We start from the raw sequence: 10,558 nt of genomic DNA, 5'->3' as shown, positions 1-10,558 counted from the left end.
ACACACACACACACACACACACCCTTCCCTGTTTTTGAAGCTCCTGTCACGCAGAAAATGCTCGTTTAACGTGTAAATTTGAGACGCTAATGTAACACAAAGAAAGTATTAAATGCCGCTCGTCGACCACAAAATCCTGGAGCTGGCTTGTCAAGATTATGTAAGATTCCCGAGAGATATGGTCAAGTCTGCCACCATCCTGAAAGGGCGCGGCTCCTCCTGGTTCACATCTACTGCTCTCTTGACTCCCTATCACCTCTTAGGGTTTTGAACTGAAGATGATGCATCCCACACTTGTGCTCAGAGGTGATGATGTTATTTGATGGTATTTGATGCTATGATATCAAATCAATGTTGTGTGTGTGTAATAATAATAATAATAATATACGGTTTATTAATTTGGCAGTGCAACAAAAAATTTACACTGAAAATGTACAGGGGGGACATTAAAACAATGAAATGCTTAACCTAACTATGAAACTAACTTAACCAAGAATTTACTTATTGATTTATTTATTTATGGCTCGCACCATAGTGGGCACCGCGCTAAGGTGGTACCGGTCAGTGCGCGGTGCTCTTAAGGGCGCCACGCAATTCTGGTGTCGGGTGGCGCGGGCAGGGAGAGGCACGTCTGGTGGTAGCAGGTGGCGGAGACGTGGATGATGCAGCAGCCCTTCCCAAATTTTTCCAAGGCTTCCTGGTGTCTTGTGGCCTGCCTCGGCAGGTCAGGGCGTCCTCGTAGGACCTGTAGGCAGGCCCAAGGATGACCCTGAACGCCCTCTTCTGAACCCTCTCCAGCTGTTGTCGTTGTGTGAGGTTCAGGGAGGAGGACCACGCTGGGGAGGCGTACATGAGCTTAGGGAGTATAAAGGTGAGGTACACTCCCCTCAGCTCATCTGCCGGTGCACCCAGGGACCTGAGTCGGCGCAGCATATAGATCTTGTATGAGGCTGACCTGATGATGGTGGAAACATGCTGCTTCCATGATAATTGATCGTCCACCAAGACACCTAGAAGCTTGGTGCTGTGGACCACCTGGAGGGAGTGAGGGCCCACAGATAGCTGGGGAGGGGGGACTGCTGCTGTGGAGGTACAAATGTGCATCACCACGGTCTTGGTGTGGTTGATGGTCATTTTGTTGTCCTCCGTCCACGTCTGTAGTTGGTTAAGAGTGGACTGAAGTGCTGAGAAGTCTGGGTTGGTGTTGTTGACGGGTACGCCCACGGTGCAGTCGTCCGCATACTCCCAGCGGTGGGGGGTGTGGACGAGAGCATCGTTGATAAGGATGAGGAAACACAGAGGACTCATCTTGGTCCCCTGAGGGACCCCACATGTGTGTGTGTGTGTGTGTGTGTGTGTGTGTGTGTGTGTGTGTGTGTGTGTGTGTTTGTGTTTGTATTTGTGTGTATGTGCAAATGCCCCATCGTTCTCTGTAAATGAGGTTGCGGACAACATCTTAACAATGGACAAAATCACTGTATTGTAAAGCAAACACCTTTCACACTAAGCTGGCACTAATGCTTGACATAGAGGTGTATCCAGTGTCCATTGCCTCCCTTGAGACAGTTGAGGTTTGTGTTGCTGCTGTGTTACTCAAGCAGGGAGGCGGTGGCGTAGAGAATAAGGTGGTGAGCGTGGGATCAGGCAAACGTTTACGCGTAGATTCGAATCCCACCGCATACCACTTTGAAGCTATGCCATTTGTCGATTGGTTTAAAGTTACCTTATGTCACCATGATACCCAGGTTCTAGGTGGTTACACTTGGGGCTTGAGTGTGGTTTGGGTCTTAATATGGGTACCATTATAAATAAAATTGTTTGCGCCACTAATAAGCGGAAGCTTAACAGTACTTCCCACATATACTCTTCAAGTATGCCTATCAGGCGCTATAGGCCACAACATAAAAAAAGCAACATTACTGTGAGATACGATTTATTTAAGCTAAGTACGAGTTTTAGGAATGTTCACACTTTGCCCATTCCCTTGTTGAGTATACGCAGTTTGCTGGCGTTGCTTTTTAATGCACTACCCGGCTGAATTAAACCTAAAACAAAGCCTTAAAGTTCCGTGCCGCGGCAAATGATGCATCTCGTTGGGGAGCGATCCGAGCAATAATCCTTTGAAAGAAGAGACCGTTCTCTCAAAATTTTGTGCCCTAATTTCCCTCGAGTTTTAGTTTTCCATCTCATGCATAAAAGCTTCCATTCGCCATAAACCTTTCTGATGAACGCTGTGTTTCATCCCCGGCGGCAGGCTGAGTCCGGGGGGGAGGTGCTGCCCACGAAATGGTACTGACGGGCGCTGGGTGGTGCGGTGGTCTGTGCTGGACATCAGGACGCCCTCTGTCATTCTACCCTCGCATCCGGCATCCAGTCGCGCCTCCCTCACTTTTTTTTTTTATCACTTACACTTGCGTCACCTCCCCCCCTCCGCCCCCCCTCTCTCTCTCTCTCTCTCTCTCTCTCTCTCTCTCTCTCTCTCTCTCTCTCTCTCTCTCTCGTGGTGATAGTGGTAGTGGCGATGGTGGTAGTAGTGGTGGCGATGGTGGTGGTGGTGGTGGTGGTGGTGGTGGTGGTGGTGGTGGTGGTGGTGGTGGTGGTGAAGGGGGGAAGGGCCAACAGAGCAAATGTGCACCGCCGTCTCAGTGTCCAGGCTGCTACACATGTAAGCCTTTTCTAGGAGTTTCTTACGAACCCTGTGCCACACTGCCTCGACTCCCTCCCCTTCCAGCTCTCCCTCTCCGATACCGCTGGAAGAAATAGGTTTTTTGCGAATGTTTCAATGGTGGTGTCATTTTCGACTTATAATCGATATTCAAGCAAAATGTTAGTATTGTGTGTGTGTGTGTGTGTGTGTGTGTGTGTGTGTGTGTGTGTGTGTGTGTGTGTGTGTGTGTGTGTGTGTGTGTGTGTGTGTGTGTGTGTGTGTGTGTGTGTGTGTGTGTGTGTGTGTGTGTGTGAGCGCGCGCGTGTGTTCATGGGGCAATACTATTAAGTCAGCCCTATCCCTGTAGCTCATGAGGACAACACTTTATTGCCGCGGCCGCCACGCAGCTCCATGCTATTCCCAGTCACTATAGGACCGATGGAAAAAAAAAAAGAACATTCGCAACTCCCACCCTTGGGATACGCGAGCCATTGCATGCAATCTTCGTATCCGGCGAATATTTTGCCATAAAGGACGATATTTGGAGTTTCCCCGTGCGACAAATACATATGTTGTTAGCACCTGTTGCCTTCACAGCCGGGGAAAAGTTCCATGTTTTCACAAGCGCCACGGGTGACTGAGCGCTTTTACGAAGAGCGGAAATCCTCACGCGATGATTGTTTTAGATGCCGCTCCGATAGACGTTAATGCTGCTGAGCGTTCTCTGAGCTCAAACTCCAGTCCCGCAGCGGCCGTGAGGCAAAGTGGCAGCAGTGCTCTGCTCGCAGTGCAGCACTGTCACGGGGGCTTTCCACAGAGAGGAAAGGTCAATCCTGCTATTAAAATAAAACTATTCTTGTCTCCAGGATTGCCAGAGAGAATTGATACTTGAATAGAGAAGACTTAAAGCAAGACTGCTGGTCCCATTCCATCTCCGAGCTGTTTATATGACGAGGCCTTTTTGTTTCACTCTGGCTCGGCCCAGCACAAAGACGACACACCGACAGCCGTCCTCTGAAATTTACGGTTTCTCGTAAAGATCAAGACTAGGCAAACCTTTTTCCGTGGGCTTTAACTTAAACGTTCACATTTTCTGTTAGGAAATAGAGGCGGGCTCTCAAACTGAAACATTTTTCTTCTTATCTAATCATCATCGTCAGCCAGTCGCTGTGTGGACGAGGGCGAGGCTCGGCATGAATGCATGGTATTGGTAATATCCTTGTGGCATGCAGCCTCTGGGGCAGAATGCGCGGAAAGATAGTGGAAACAGTGTGTACATTAGAGCAACTCTTTGTGCCGCACGAAAGGTAGTGTTACTGTATTATCTGGATACATAACAGCTCGACTCTGGGGAGGCTTCAGCTTGGAACGAGAATTGGACAGATAACAGGAGAGAGAGAGAGAGAGAGAGAGAGAGAGAGAGAGAGAGAGAGAGAGAGAGAGAGAGAGAGAATCCTAAAGGCAGGGATTGAGGGGGAGACACGGTTTCCAACAAAGAGAAAAGAACCCCCTGAAAAATCTCGGGTTGGGAGAGAGCACCGAGGAGTGTGGCGGGAGGCGATAAGATAGGGGAGGAGCCTTCACCGCCTCCCTCCCTAACACCGCAGGATGCACGCTGGGTGTAGGAGAAATTGGGATTGATCTGACGGAAGGGAACCACACAGACGCCACCACTTCATAAAACCTTCTTTGGCGCCACAGTCATAACTGATACGCGCTGTCTTCTGTGTCTCCTCAGAGCATCCTCTAGGAACGTGAAACCTGACCAGTCCTCGAGTCTTTTGACCTCTGTTCCTCTTTTTTGTGGCAATGGTCTCAGGTGACCCCAGCCTGTCTGTTTCTTTTATGGACTCTTTTAACGTGAATGGAGAGTGTCACTACAGATGATAAAAGAAGAGGAGCATAACAATTCTATCCCCGCCTGACTCGCGTGGGCCATGTCGTCGATGTAGAGATCGTGGCGGTGCGGTTGTACCCAATTGTTTTCCACGAGCACAGAGAGGGAGTGAGAGAGGGAGAAGGAGAGGGAGAGGGAGACAGAGAGATCCTGCCTCAAAGTTCATCGTGCGTCCTCCCACTCACACTCAGCCTGCAGAACCTTATAACTACTTCCCTTCCACATCACCCTCACTTCATTACCTCGCTGCCTCTTCTCTTCCACACGCCGCCCACTCTTCCTCCACCTGCTCCCTGTTCTCCTCCCCCCCTTCCCCACCCTCCCTGCTTCCACTCATCTCACTCCCAACACTCCACATCTTTCTCCCCTCACCACCGCCAACTCTCCCATCTCTCCACACACACACACACACACACACACACACACACACACACACACACACACACACACACACACACACACACACACACACACACACTCTCTCTCTCTCTCTCTCTCTCTCTCTCTCTCTCTCTCTCTCTCTCTCTCTCTCTCTCTCTCTCTCTCTCTCTCTCTCTCTCTCTCTCTCTCTCTCTCTCTCTCTCTCTCTCTCTCTCACCAGCACCTTGCCACCATCTCCACTCCGCTATTTACAGTCCCATTAACTGAGTAAATTGGAAATTACCTCATAACCTCACCACCCGTCCCTGTTGACAGCCCTCGCGTCGTGTTTTTATATGACAGTTTTCAGTCTCTCTCTCTCTCTCTCTCTCTCTCTCTCTCTCTCTCTCTCTCTCTCTCTCTCTCTCTCTCTCTCTCTCTGTCTTTTTATGATTTCACTTTTTATGTATTCTTCTCTCATCACTCATTTGCTGTGTCTGATGCCAAGGGGAGGAAAAATAAGGAGAGACGTGTATGCATGAGGGAAAGGGAAAAATGTTTAGTGTCGGTGCTAAAAGTTTTGTAATACTAACAGTGAAATGAAGGGGAAAGAATTGTGAGGGGCGAGTTAGTGTTGAGTCACGGGTAAGGTTATGTTGGCTGGTGGGGGGTGTGGTTGGGAGTGTTAGGGGGTGTTGAAGGGAGAAGGGGTCGACATCCCCTCACCGATCTATAGCCTGAGTCACACGGTAGTAATTTTCACCCTCGTTATCATCATAAATGTCGCGTCCGATTCGATATTCCTTTGTAACGAGTCTCCGAGGTGCCTCCCAGTGCCCGCCCACGCCTGTGTCACTTGTTTCCTCGTGTGTGTGTGTGTTTGTGTGTGTGTGTGTGTGTGTGTGTGTGTGTGTGTGTGTGTGTGTGTGTGTGTGTGTGTGTGTTGTCGTGCCTCGTCGTCGCCAAATATTTCTCGATCAGTGTTTTCATTTCATTTTCTTTTTTTCTTTTTTTTCTTTTTTGTCCTTCGTAAAAGTTTAAAAATTCGGAGTAGTGGAAAGTGTGAATGTTGTAGATAGAAAAAATAATAAAAGTATTAGTAAAAGAAAAAAAAGTTATATTTGTGAGCACCGCGGGTGGATGGCACACGAGAGGAGATCAGTTTGAGTCCATTTTATTGGCTATTTGTTTATCTGAGTCACTGTCAGGGAAGATTTTATCCCTACAGCAATGATGTATTGAAAGATTTTTCGTCAACTTTTCAGTGAAGGACTTTCTTAGGGCATAAAAAAAAAAAGTCGGGGTCGTGAATGGCGTGGGGGGAAATGCGGCCTGAGGGTGTGGTGGCAGGCGGTGAGGGGTGTTGGGCAACCAGTGACGGACAAAGGTCCCGCTGCCGCTAATCCTTCATAGCGGCTGCTGCTTCCTGCCGCAGCCTACCGTTGTGACGCAACGCGGGTAACTCCTCACTTACTTCCGCCCTCAGCACTCTCCTTCACGGTCACCATGCTACCTGCGCCTCCCTGTTGTGGCTTATGCATAAACATGTAGTATTTGTTATGATGAAGAAACACCAAGAAAAGCAGAGCTCTCCTGCTGGCAACATTTCCCCTTACTGAAGGGTTTGAAAAGGCCTTAAATTGGTTCAATAAAGCCAATTATGACTTTGGGGAGTCAATCCTTAGAACCTCGTGACGGTGACGGACTGCCGGTGTTGTTCTTCTCAATGAAGGCGGTAATTTGGTCCAGTTAACCACAAGACTAGCGGCCACCGAGGACCCTGAGCCCCAGACCGCCATTCATGCCCTTGCTAGGCCTGCCCTTGGACTCATACAGTCTTTTACTGCTGGTCCTGGGAACCAACGCTCTGGCACGGAGGGCACACAAGGTTAAACGAAATGCAGGAACGAGCGAGTTGGTTCACTCCACGCTGCGGGACTCACGACAGATTTATTAGTACAATTTTCCAGTTCGTGTGGTTGTTTAATTGCTTGATTATTACCCAACATGCCCCCCGCTGCCCTATCATCCACATGTGTTGCTCGTTGTTATGTTGGACTCGAATAAAAAAAAATGCAAAAGTTACAATCTACCATTACGGTCACTCATTTGCACAGGGCGGGGATCACGACGCCTGAGGGCCTCGCCTGAGGGTCTCGATAGGCCGCTGTCTGCTGCCGGCTTTTTGGGGGTGCAGTTCTCGGACAGACAGGAGGACCCACGTGAGACGTTCTGCAGACCTCATCGATTGAAGTAATTAGATTCTCTCAGTGGTAAAGTTGCAAACTTTGACTTAGCGTTCCTTCTCACCAGTATATTACGTTCCAAGTTCTGGAGTTTCTTTCAACCCACTAATTCCGATCTCGCCTTCCAACATCGGGACTTGACAAAGTGTGTGGACGGAATTTTTGAGATGAAAACAAGAAGTGGAATGTCTCTGTCCGTGAGAAAACGTGCCTTTGTCAGTTCGCGTCTTTTTATTCTTTATTTCTTTTATATACTCGTACATATATACCTGAAGCCTTTTCAGGTGTGTGTGTGTGTGTGTGTGTGTGTGTGTGTGTGTGTGTGTGTGTGTGTGTGTGTGTGTGTGTGTGTGTGTGTGTGTGTGTTTGATCTGCTGCAGTCTCTGACGAGACAGCCAGACGTTACCCTACGGAGCGAGCTCAGAGCTCATTATTTTCGATCTTTGGATAGGCCTGAGACCAGGCACACACCACACACCGGGACAACAAGGTCACAACTCCTCGATTTACATCCTGTACCTACTCACTGCTAGGTGAACAGGGGCTACACGTGAAAGGAGACACACCCAAATATCTCCACCCGGCCGAGGAATCGAACTCCGGTCCTCTGGCTTGTGAAGCCAGCGCTCTAACCACTGAGTTACCGGGCGTGTGTGTGTGTGTGTGTGTGTGTGTGTGTGTGTGTGTGTGTGTGTGTGTGTGTGTATGTGTGTGTGTGTGTGTTTGAGGGGTAACGGAGCGTCAGTCTCACGTGCCCCGGGCGGACCAGCTCCAGACCGGCGTGACCAAGGGTCCTCACAAGTCCTCCACCACTGCGTCGGCTCGCCGGCCAACTCTCCCCACAGCCTGGCGCCTCATTACCATACGCATTCTGTCGGTTGAAGCGACCACAGATTACTTATTAGGTTTCAAAGCAGTGATCTTTAAGAAGAGGGGACGGCGTCTCTCCCGGGCACCGCCGTCTGGCCCAGCAGCGGCACACTCCCATGTCAACCAGCACAGTACAGTGAGGTGACGTTTGAGGAAATGAAATCACTTAATTCCAAACACGCAACCATCCCGAGTGTTGTCGTCCACATCTGTCGTGGCGGATCACCCGCAGGCAGGATTATCCAAGGACCAAAGGCAGACACTGAATGGTCTACACCGTCCTTATTCTCCCTATCGTTAGGGGTGAGTTTCTCCCTGGGCACGTTTGAGGCCTCTTGTAGCTCAAAGGGGTGTCCCAGGGGAGGGTGATGTAACATGTGTCGCTGCTGTTGGGTTTGTCAACACTGAGGGAGGAACGCCGCTATGAGCACCCGTGAAAAATGGACCCAAATCCTTCTTAGTGTCAGGAAGGAGTGTAGGGGATATTTGGCCTCGGAGGCGGAGGTGTGAGGCCCACGGAAGCATTATGCAAATCAGGAGGGAGACAACGTTAGAATGCGAGGCTTTCCCAGACGTTTCGGATAACATTCAGACGAAAGCAGGTTTACATTGGAGAGTTTATGTTACATTAGGTATACAGGATGGGAGGTCCCCAGGTGCCGCATTACCCTCTGGGGAGCGAGAAGGAGAAAGAGAGAAAATTGGGCGTCCTCTTCAAGCCCTCTAAAAGGCTCCAGCTCTCCTTAACTCTACCAGGTACACACTGGTGTAGTGTTTCCCCAATAACCTGATGCATTGCTCTCTGAACACACTTTCCTCTACCACCGATAGCCAGGACGCGCGGCTCTTGCCGAAGCTACCGCCCTCCACTCTGTATGTGTGTGTGTGTGTGTGTGTGTGTGTGTGTGTGTGTGTGTGTGTGTGTGTGTGTGTGTGTGTGTGTGTGTGTGTGTGTGTGTGTGTGTGTGTGTGTGTGTGTGTGTTATATATATATATATATATATATATATATATATATATATATATATATATATATATATATATATATATATATATATATATACGATATTAAAGTCTGTGAAAACTACAGCTGTTGAAGGAGAAATAATGGTGTGTGTAATAATTACACAGCGTCAGTAGTACATTTTCATGGCGGCAGCAAAGTATTAAAACACATAAAGTGTGACTTGCGAGTTAATTTTACTTATTTACTATTTATGCTCCAATACTTTCCCTGAGAGAAGAGGTTGAAACACGTGTCTCCGAGTGGAGTCAGAGTGACCCCAGAGAAGTAAGGGCAGAGGCCTTGGCGCCTTTCATGCTGGAACTCTCCCGTCTCACTGAATGGAGGAAACATTTATTTTGTTTTACACCATTGCAAATATCCTTGTAAGAATCATCAGTTGGTGGAATGGTGTCTGTGTGTAGACTGTGACACTTGTGGGGGTGTGGCGTGCCCGCACACTGTGCTGGCGCAACCTGTCTGGCATGTGGTGGCGCGACCTGGCCACCATTGTGTTGATAAAATTTACACAACAGAGAATGTGAAAATACACTCTGTTTTAAAACTTTACAAATAAATGAGCAGGTGTATGACGTGTGAAGCAGAATGTTGAGTGTGGTGCGGCTCGACCTGTGGTAGAGGGAAGCATGTGGCGTCTATCCCACTCAGCCAATGATGGGAACCCAGATCTGCTTCAGGATTAAGTTGTCTTCAGTTTTGTAGGTTAGAAAATCTAATTATTTCATGGGTTTTGGTCTTATCAGGCAGGCATTCAATTGTCTCGGAAAAGGCACTTAATATCCACTTAGCTGTCACTGTGAATATTATGAACGTGGCTTTGAAAAGAGAATAATCTTCTTCGGCAGTCAGCTTACCTTCCCTCCACATTCCAGCCCTCGACCATCACCTTGCTTTGATGAAATTGAATAACATGATTATCTGAAGACGTCACTCTGGTCTACAAGGAAGATAAACACAATGGCTTTCCCCTTATTAACTTCAATGAACGAGGAGGTATTGTCTATTTCTCTTCCTGGAATATTTAGGTGCCAGGAACACAGCTATACCCTGGAAAACTGGAAGGAGTCTTTTCTATGTGTGTGCTGTTTGGTGAGTATCTGGGCGGGTAGTGAAGATGTGTTGGGACAGGCTATATACAGGTAGTGACTGAGTATGTGTTGAATGTAAACTTGAGCGATCAGTAATGGTCATCAGCGTCATGGAGGTAACTAGGGTGTTGGGAAGGACCTGAGAACGCAGTGTAGTAATGATATGGGTGCGGATTATCGCTTTACGGAGACAAACTTTGGTTATCAGGAACGTGTTACACAAGAAAACACGATCTTAATGTGCAGACGAAAAGATAATATATAATTTAATGGAGATTGGAAAGTTTTTGTGGTTTGTTGCGGTGATTTTGTAAGTAGATTACTGGAAAACAGTAGTTGTGTGTTGCTTTGTTCCTTTTTTGCCTAGTGGACTCAACACGATGTAATGAGATTAGATGGTATTGTTGTGGCTTTATGTTTATATAT

This window comes from Portunus trituberculatus, chromosome 42 (genome assembly GCF_017591435.1).
Source record: "Portunus trituberculatus isolate SZX2019 chromosome 42, ASM1759143v1, whole genome shotgun sequence".
Taxonomy (NCBI): Eukaryota; Metazoa; Arthropoda; class Malacostraca; order Decapoda; family Portunidae; genus Portunus; species Portunus trituberculatus.
This window is presented reverse-complemented; position numbering follows the sequence as displayed.